This window comes from Chlorocebus sabaeus, unplaced genomic scaffold (assembly GCF_047675955.1).
Source record: "Chlorocebus sabaeus isolate Y175 unplaced genomic scaffold, mChlSab1.0.hap1 unalloc_scaffold_1288, whole genome shotgun sequence".
NCBI classification, from domain to species: Eukaryota; Metazoa; Chordata; class Mammalia; order Primates; family Cercopithecidae; genus Chlorocebus; species Chlorocebus sabaeus.
The window spans coordinates 332-10,206 of record NW_027327066.1 but is presented as its reverse complement, the minus strand read 5'-3'; the positions used below and the strand labels follow the sequence as shown (position 1 = coordinate 10,206).

Here is a 9,875-nt window from a genome sequence, read left to right as displayed (position 1 = left end):
GAGGAGCCTGACCGTCAGGCTGCGGAGCTTGAGGAGCCTGAGGAGCCGCGGGCTCAGCCACCTGCTGGGCAGGATCAGCGGGCTGTGGCTGATCCTGCGCCTCAGGGACGGAGGCGGCAGGCATCGGAGGTTGTAAAATTACAGGAAATTGCCAGGCTTCGGGATCCCCATATTCCCTTGCCTGAGAGATGGCCCTCATAAGAGGAGTATCATTTTAAGGAATGTATGTGATTTGTTGCTCGTGAGCGGCCATGGTGGTGGCGGCAACGGCAGTGGCGACCGGACCAGAAGCAGAAAAGAAATGAGGGTTTGGAATAGAGGAAGAATTGAGAACCTGTAAGCCAGGTGGAGGCGCGAGTACCTGCTGAGCAGGTCTTTCAGGGGCCTGAAGTCCAGGCTGCCGGCGGTAACTGCAGGACAGGCTTCAAGCGAGCCTGATACTCCGAAGGAGAAGCAGACGTGAGAGACGGATAACCAGGTTGAGTAGGGATAGGGTCGAGGCCCTCGTTACCGGGTTACCGGGCCGAACGGGCGGAAGGTGGAGGGCCCTGCGGCAGGGCTGAACAGAGACAGTGTTGAGAGCCTCACTGGCGGGCTGAGAATTGAGAGCCTGCGTACCAGGCTGCATAGAAACGTAGTTTAGAGCCTCTTTTTCAGGCTGTATAGCCTCCTTTCCGGGCTGTGTAGCTGGAAGGTGGGGGGCCCTGTAGCAGGGCTGAGGAAAGATAGGAGGGTCCGGCCACGACGGCTGTGGATAGTATATTTCAGTTGGATTCTGCTGGTTGGGGGCAAGGACATCATTTGAAAGTTCATGGTAAAGTGATGATGGGGGCACGGCAGGCTCTGGTGTGGGCGGCGGGGCCCAAGGAATGTCAGAATGGAGGTCCGTCTGTAGAATCACGGCCTCAATCTGTGCAGTATCCTCAGGGGAAAGAGAACTGAGAATTTCCTCATCCTCCTCAGAGGAGACGAAAGAGGGATCAGCCTCCACGTTGTCTACCCGAGTCTGCAAGGAGTCTAGGACAGAGCGAACCGAAGCCCAGATTGGCCAAATAGTGGGCGGAATAACATGTCCCCCTTTATGAGCAATTTTAAATTGTCGGCCAGTTTCATCCCAACGTTTGAGTTCTGAAGTTCCCTCAGTAGCAAACCAAGGGTAAAGGAGATCTACGACCTCGAACTGGTTTAATTCACTTATTAGTAGAAAGTTTTACACCTCCTTCTTTAAGCAGAGTTTTTATAACATTTAAATAAGCCGAGTACTTGGTACCGGCCTGTCGCATGGTGTCCCCGGGATACTCTGAGGGCCCAAGCTTACCACCAAGCTTATTGACCGCAAGCCTCAGGAATCTGTCGTCGGTAGTCCTCCGCTGAGTTCCGCGCTCAAAGTGCACCTTCACACAGCGAGAGAGACATCCTCGTTGGGTGCCAGATGTAGGGTCCAGCCCTACGGGGCCTGTGGGTTTTCTCTTCGTGTGCGGAGACGAGAGATCGTAGAAATAAAGACACAAGACGCAGAGACAGGATGAAAGACAGCTGGGCCCGGGGGACCACTGCCACCAAGCGCGGAGACCGGTAGTGGCCCCGAATGCCTGGACGGGCTGCTATTTATTGTATTCGAGGCAAGGGGGCAGGGTAAGGGGTGTGAGTCATCTCAAATGATTGAGAGGTCACGCGAGTCACGTGTCCACTGGACAGGGGGTCTTTCCCTTTGTGATAGCCGAGGCGGAGAGGGAGGACGGCATACGTCAGCATTTCTTCTACGCACTTATCAGAAGGATCAAAGACTTTAGTACTTTTACTAAGTCTGCTACTGCTATCTTCTAAGAACTTAAAAGGAGGAGCCAGGTGTACAGGCGGAACGTGAAAGTGAACAAGGAGCGTGACCACTGAATGAAGCACAGCATCCCAGGGAGACGGTCCAGCCTCCGGATGACTGAGGGCAGCCCTGGCTAATGTCAGGCCTCCCACAAGAGGTGCTGGAGCAGAGTGTTCTCCATCTCCCCTGGAGAAAGGGAGATTCCCTTTCCCGGTGTGCTAAGTTACGGGTGCCTTCCCGGGCACTGGCGCTACCGCTAGACCAAGGTCTGTTAAGTAACGAGAGCCTTCCCAGGCACTGGCGTTACCGCTAGACCAAGGAGCCCTGGAGCGGCCCTTATCCGGGCGTGACCGAGGGCTCACACTCTTGTCTTCTGGTCACCTCTCACCGTGTCCCTCCGGCTGCTAACTCTCTACGGCCCGGTTTTCCCTAGGTTAAAACAACAGAACAGAGATTCTTACAGTAATAGAACCAAGAGTAACGCTGCAGACTAATGATTAGTAATAGTCATCTACAATCATATCTGTATCCTATTTCTGGTATAACTTTTCTTATTCTGATTATTTTCTTTACTATACTGGAACAGCTTGTGCCTTCAGTCTCTTGCCTCGGCCCCTGGGTGGCTTGCCGCCCACAAGGTGAGATATATTGCATTGAACTATAGTTTGTGTTGATTGCCGAAGGGTTTGGGGCGGGGGGGGGGGGGGCACCCCCTGAAATTCCGCCCTGGAGGAGTTTCAGGCCTCACCCTAACCCCGGGGCCGTGGCTAATGATAAGGCCCACCTCTTACGGCCTTGGGCCCTCGAGTGAAATAAATGTTGGAGGTAATGCGCCTAAAGCCCTCAGCCCTCAGCTCTCCGCCGAAGCTGGGTTAGGAAGGAGGAAGGGAGAGGTACATGCTGACCCCGCAGGCGGCAGTCTGTGCCTCGGAGAGAAACTTTATCGCAACCTTGCCGGGGACCTTGACGCCCATCCTCCCGCAAGAGCACCCCGGCAGTCACCCCTGCCCTCTGGTGTCCTGCCACCCCGAGCCCGACCTTCCCCCTATACCCCCGCGCGGGGCCAGTAACCTCCTAACTGCGTCTTCTCTGTTTCGGGCTGTCGCGCTCATCACGTTTGCGTCGTTTCTTCGCTCCACAAACGTTTACTGAGCGCCTTCCACACGCCAGGCACCAGAGTAGCGCCGGGAAACAGGGATAAGTACTGAGGAGGGGTCCCAGCCCTCAGTGATGGGATTTCAGAGGGGGAGATAAAGGATTGCCCAGAAGGGTGGTGAGTGGAATAGTTGATATAAACAAGGGGGGTGCGACGAAATACATAGGAGGTCTGCTAGTCACATATGGGGTGGGTGCCCAGGGCCCTTAATTAAGGGAGGCTTCCTGGACGGGTGACAGCCAAGCGGAGTCCTGACAACCTGCGTCAGGAGTAGCCAGGCGAGGAGGAGGTGAAAGGAATCCACGTCCCGAGCAGAGAGGCAGCTTTCCCTGCACAGCACAGGACACGGTCCGTGCACAGAAGCCACAGGAGAGGCAGGCACAGGGGCTGGGGAGAATCCTTGCCGGGCCCTCGCCATCCACGCGCCGCCTCCCTCTGCCGGGTGTCTGGTGTCAGCCTCCTGCCCGGCAGAGGAACTCCAGCCCCTGCTCCCCGAAGCCCCGCCAGGCCTTCGGCTTCCCTGACTCCCTGAATGGGCCCCACGTCCGGCGTCCTTCCCTGAATGGGCCCCACGTCCGGCGGGTACGAGGCCGGTCTCCCCGCCCGCCGGTGACGAAGTAAAGGCCCGGCGCCACCCGGGCTCCTGCCCTGGGACCTCGTCTTTCTCCAGGAAAACGTGGACCGCTCTCCGCCGAGCGCTCTCTTCCACAGACCCCTGTCGCCTTCGCCCCCAGTCTCCTTCGGTTCTGTCTTCGCGCCGGCTGGATAGAAACCAGGAAGTCGCCCCCAGCGGAGCCCCGGCTCCCCCAGGCAGAGGCGGCCCCGGGGGCGGAGTCAACCGCGGAGGCCGCGCCCTCCGTGAAAGGGCGGGGTATGCAAATTTGTAATGAAAGCCGGGGAACGCCGGATCCAAGCACGGGTGTAAGATTTCCCTTTTCAAAGGTGGAGAATAAGAAATGAGCCCGAGTGTGTAACGGCGTCCATAGTGGGGTGGAAGAGACAGAGGGGATGGGGCAAGGAGCGAGAGTGGGGCTCTCACCGCGACTTGAATGTGGATGAGAGTGGGACGGTGACGGCGGGCGCGAAGGCGACGGCATCGCTTCTCGGCCTTTTGGCTAAGATCAAGTGTAGTATCTGTTCTTATCAGTTTAATATCTGATACGTCCTCTATCCGAGGACAATATATTAAATGGATTTTTGGAGCAGGGAGATGGAATAGGAGCTTGCTCCGTCCACTCCACGCATCGACCTGGTATTGCAGTACTTCCAGGAACGGTGCACCCCCTCTGGGGATACAACGCGTTTGCTAAAAGTAGAGGGAGAGAAAGAGAGAGCGAGTGGGCGGGACGGCTTGCACGCCAAGCATGTGTGCTACGCCGGCTTGCCGGGTTACCTGCTCGTTGGAGTACCATGGGGTTTCTGACCTGCGGCCGGCAGACGGTAGGCCTTGCGGCACGCTTCCGTTTACGCCGTGACTGCAGCGCTTTGGGAAGCCTACGACCCGACCCCCCGCAGCCGACCGACTACTCCTTTATGGAGGTCGTTAGATCTCAGCTTGGCAGTCGAGTGGTGGTGACCTTTTAAGGGAATGGGATCCACCCGGAACTGAACTCACTGCCTGCCTGCCTGCCTGCCTGCCTGCCTGCTTCCTTCCTTCCTTCCTTCCTTCCTTCCTCTCTCTGTCTCTCTCTGTCTCTCTCTGTCTCTGTCTCCCCCTCCTTTTTGGTTTCCCCCCCCTCCGTCCCCCCCAAGTTCTGGAGTACATGTGCAGGACGTGCACGTTTGGAACATAGGTATACGTGTGCCACGGTGCTTTGCTGCACCTATCAACCAGTCATCAAGGTTTGAAGCCCTGCATGCGTTGGGTATTTGTTCTAATGCTCTCTCTCCCCTTGCACCCCACGCCCCGCCAGGGCCAGGTGTGTGATGTTCCCCTCCCTGTGTCCATGTGTTCTCACCGTTCAACTCCCACTTAGGAGTGAGAACGTGCGGTGTTTGGGTTTCGGTTCCTGTGTCAGTCTGCTGAGAATGAAGGACATGAACTCATCCTTTTTTATGGCTGCCTAGTAATTCCATGGTGTATACGTGCCACGTTTTCCTTATCCAGCCTATCGCTGATGGGCATTCGAGTTGGTTCCAAGTCTTTGCTACTGTAAATCAACATGCGTGTCCATGTGTCTTTCTAGTAGGAACTTCTTCCTCTTCGGCCCGCTGAGTAGCTGGCACTTGAAGGCAGGTGCCAACGCACCGGCAACACGCTTCCGTTTTTGCCCAGGAAAAACTGAGGTGCAGGTAATATAAGCCATGTATCGGGGAACGCACAGGAGCAGAACTCCAGTCCAAGCATCGTGGCTCCACCGTTCATGCTTGATGCATCTGTAGGCTCCGTTCTAGGTATGCACATCGTTTACGGGATCAGCCACCGGCAGTTGCCTTGCAACCGTGATGACAAATCTCTGCCGGCTCTTTTGGGTCGCATCCCTGTATCTATAAATTGCATCCCAACATAAAGATCGGAATGTTCCTTTTGCTGACCCAATCTCTCACCCTTTCCAAACTCCAGAAATCTTGTCTGTCCTCCGCAAAACTCCCCCTGCTTCTTTCTCTGAAGGCTGTCTTCAGGCCGGGCACACTGGGAGGATCGCCGGAGCCCAGAAGGCCGCAGTGAGGTGAGGTGAGGTGAGGTGAGATCACGCCATTGCACTGCAGCCCCGGCTGCAGAGCCGGAGCCCCGTCTCGAAACAAACAAACAAACAAACAAACAAACAAACAAAGACACACACACACACACACACACACACACACACAAAGAAAGAGCCCAGACAACCTAGTGAAACCCTGTTCGGGCTGGGGCGTATCTGCACCCCAGCTATTCCGGAGGCTGAGGCAGGAGGATGGATGGAGGCTGGGAGGTGGATGCTGCACTGAGCAGTGACTGCACCGCTGCACTCCAGCCTGGGTGACGGAGCCAGACCCCATCCCAAATCAATAAACATAAAAATAAAGGAAGCAGTTTGTAGAAAGCGGGAGAGGGTCCCATTGAACTTCAAGCCTTCAGGCTACAGCTGTGGCTGGACAGGTTGGAGCAGCAGGCTGGAGCAGTGGCCATCTTGGCAGGGATCATTGACCCTGATCTATCATCGGGAGGAGGAAGAGCTGATCTCATGCAGGGAGGGCAGGTGGACTACGTGTGGACTCTGGTGATCTGTTTGGGTGCCAGGTGTTGCTCCCAGGGCCACCTGTAACTGTGAATGTGCGGGAACCCTGACTTGAGAAGGGCGTGGCCACGGCGGGCCTAGGCCCCTCAGGGATGAGAGTTTGGTTCACGGTACCCAGGGAAACCACCAGTATCGGCAGAGGTGATAGCTGAGGAGGAGGGGGGATTTGGAGGAGAGACACAGGATGAGTAGCAGGGGCAGCCCTGTGATCAACAACTGCTGCAAGAGGGGCTGTTTATTCGACCCACTAGTCTTCTGCGGCTCTATGCAGTACTGAAGAGCAGAAGACAGAAGACACAAAAACCACAAAAATTAGCCGGGCGTGGTGCTGTGCGTCCATAATCCCAGCTACTCGGGAGGCTGAGACAGGAGAATCGCTTGAACCCGGGAGGCGGAAGTTTCAGCGAGCCTAGATCACGCCATTCCAGTCCAACCTGAGCATTCGAGCGAGACTCTGTCTCAGAAAATAAAGACAGAATTAAAGAACCCGGCGCCGTGGCTTACATCTGTGATCCCAGCGCTTTGGGAGGCCCAGGCGGGCGGATCGCCTGAGGTCAGGAGCTCGAGACCAGCCTGGCCAACGTGGCGAAAGCCCCCGAAAAATACAAAAATTAGCCAGGCGTGGTGGAGTACGCCTGTAATCCCAGTTACCCGGGAGGCTGACGCAGGAGAATCGCTGGAACCCGGGAGGTAGAGGCTGCACTGAGCTGAGATCGCGCCACTGCACTCCAGCCTGAGTGACAGAGCAAGACTTTGTCTCAAGAAAAAACAAAACAAAACAAAACAAAAACAAACAAACAGCAACAAAAAACCTGGGCGCGGTGGCTCACGCCTGTAATCCCAACACTTTGGGAGGCGGCAGCTGGGCAGATCACCAGAGGTAGGGAGTTGGAGACCAGCCTGACCAACATGGAGAAACCCCGTCTGTACTAAAAATACAAACTTAGCCGGGCGTGGTGGCGCATGCCTCTAGTCCCAGCTACTCGGGAGGCCGAGGCAGGAGAATCGCTTGAACCCGGGAGGCGGAGGCTGCGGTGAGCCCAGATCGCGCCATTGGACTCCAAGCCTGGGTAACAAGAGCGGAACCTCCGTCAGAAAAAAAAAAAAAAAAAATTGTGAGAGTTGTACTCATCCTGTCTTCAAAATCCCATCTTAAAGCAAAGCTCCATTAGAACTGACCACATTTCCAGGGCTCCCTAGATACCTGTGGCTAGCGGCTGCCATAGTGCACTGTGCTGGGCAGTAGAATGGAGATGACAAGACAGGGCGGCGGAGGTTGGGATGGCGTCAAAATGAGGGAAACACTCGCCGGTGGGAGAAAGCAAAATAGTAAGGGGGCACCGAAAGATTCAGTAGTCCACGTGAATATCTCGATTATCTTATAATCGAGATAATGTAGGGTCCAGCTCTACCGGGTCTGTGGGTTTTCTCTTCGTGTGCGGAGACGAGAGATCGTAGAAATAAAGACGCAAGACAAAGAGATAGGAAGAAAGACAGCTGGGCCCGGGGGACCACTGCCACCAAAGCGCGGAGACCGTAGTGGCCCCCAATGCCTGGACGGCGCTGCTATTTATTGCATTCAAGGCAAGGGGGCAGGGTAAGGAGTGTGAGTCATCTCAGATGATTGATTGATAGGTCACGCGAGTCACGTGTCCACGGGACAGGGGGGCCTTTCCCTTTGTGGTAGCCGAGGTGGAGAGGGAGGACAGCAAACGTCAGCATTTCTTCTATGCACTTATCAGAAAGATCAAAGACTTTAGTCCTTTTACTAATTCTGCCACTGCTCTCTTCTAAGAACTCAAAAGGAAGAGCCAGGTGCACAGGCGGAACATGAAAGTGAACACGGAGCGTGACCACCGAAGCACAGCATCACAGGGAGACGTTTAAGCTTCCGGACGACTGCGGGCACGCCTGGCTAATGTCAGGCCTCCCACAAGAGGTGGTGGAGCAGAGTGTTCTCTAACTCCCCTGGAGAAACGGAGATTCCCTTTCCCGGTGTGCTAAGTAACGGGTGCCTTCCCAGGCACTGGCGCTACCGCCACACCAAGGAGCCCTCAAGCGGCTTTTATCTGGGCGTGACCGAGGGCTCACACTCTTGTCTTCTGGTCACCTCTCACTGTGTCCCTTCCGCTCCTAACTCTGTATGGCCTGGTTTTTCCTAGGTTATAATAAGAGAATGGAGATTATTATAATCACGGAACAGAGAGTCATACTACAAACTAATGATTAATACTGTTCACATATAATCATATCTGTATCCTATTTCTAGTATCACTTTTCTTATTCTAATTATTTTCTTTATTATACTGGAACAGCTTGTGGCTTCAGCCTCTTGCCTCGGCACCTGGCTGTCTTACCGCCCCCATCGCCCCCCTTTTTATTGACTAGGATCGTCACTGCCATCATTGCTTGTCGTTGACTTCAGACTTGTCCTCGGACTCCTCGGAGACATCCGCAGACTAAAAGCAGCCAACATAAACGTACCGATGTTAATAATGCCAAAGACAACGGTGATCTTCTGAGGGGTTTGATCCATTTAAAGGGATTTAGATCAGATAACCCTTTGGTTATTCCTTCAAAGATGTCTGATCCAGGAATGGTAGTTAAGTGAGCCTGCGAGTCCTCAAAAATTTGTTCTTTAAGTTTTGAGGTACCTAACGTTCAGTTATCATCCCAGGCTTTTAAATTTAAGTCTCATGACTTTTTCCAGCTATGCTGATCTTTATTATAAGCATAAGGCCTTATGTAATAATCAGAAGTATTCCGATCACATTGTAATTGCATACGGTGTTCCAAATTCATAACTCTGCCTCCCAGCCATATCATACTCTGGCGGAGATCGTTAATTTGATTGGCCAATTTTTGGTCAGCCTGAGCTTGAGAATTCCGGAGTCTAGTGGAGTTTTTCTGCCATGCTTCCACATATTGAGCGGTCTGGACAGAATTGTGGATAGCAAGTCCAGCGGCCGCTGCTGTGGCAGTAACCGCAATTAATCCCGCAACGACTGCAGTAAGAGTAAAGATGAACCTCTTAGTTGTCTGAAGGGTACGTTTAAGAACTTCATTGACTATGTGAATAGAGGGAGAAGACTCCCGTGGACGGTGTAAGGAAACTGGTATCCATACCCACCCCCCCGCCCAGCCCTCACCAGGAGAATACTTGTTCTGGGATCAAAAGGGGCGTCAATACATGTGAAGAGTTTGCAATCATCACATTCTATAGTTTGTCTACTGGGAGTGACATTTATAATTCCAACTAACAGCATATAAGGGGGTTATGCCTCATAGGCTCCTGATAGGTATTACCTGTTCTGACATTACAGTGACTTTAAATATGGGTATTTGGGTATTGGTGGGAGAGATTTGGTAGGTAGCGTCCCATAGTCTGATTCCGGTCGTGGCCGCAGCTAATTTCCGTAATCGAGGATGTTCTGGGGGTAACCATAGGATGAATCGTTTTTGGTCTAGGAGGAACGACTCCTGAGTCCATCCATCTGAATGGGGAAGGAGACACCCATTCCCTCAACCTGCAGGACTGCCATCCATCTTGTACGTGATGCATCAAATAATTGAACTCAGAGCATTGGGTATTTTGGCCGGAGTAGTTCCGCCAATAATACCCTCTTGGAGCCCAGTCAATAACAGCTCCTGTAACTAGGCTTCGTAACACTACGTACGGCTT

General features: G+C 53.8%; 1 long non-coding RNA gene and 1 other non-coding gene across 2 annotated transcripts; one reads left to right on the top strand and one right to left on the bottom strand.

Moving 5' to 3' along the window:
• Positions 1-1,521: 1,521 nt before the first annotated feature.
• LOC140711021 (uncharacterized) lies at positions 1,522-3,866 on the bottom strand. Its single transcript, XR_012092170.1, has 2 exons — positions 2,891-3,866; positions 1,522-2,248 (listed from the first exon to the last, which is right to left on the bottom strand). It is a non-coding gene; the product is annotated as an uncharacterized lncRNA (long non-coding RNA).
• A 204-nt stretch (positions 3,867-4,070) lies between these two features.
• LOC119622848 (U2 spliceosomal RNA) lies at positions 4,071-4,261 on the top strand. The gene has a single exon (XR_005239406.2). It is a non-coding gene; the product is annotated as a U2 spliceosomal RNA (small nuclear RNA).
• Positions 4,262-9,875: the final 5,614 nt, after the last annotated feature.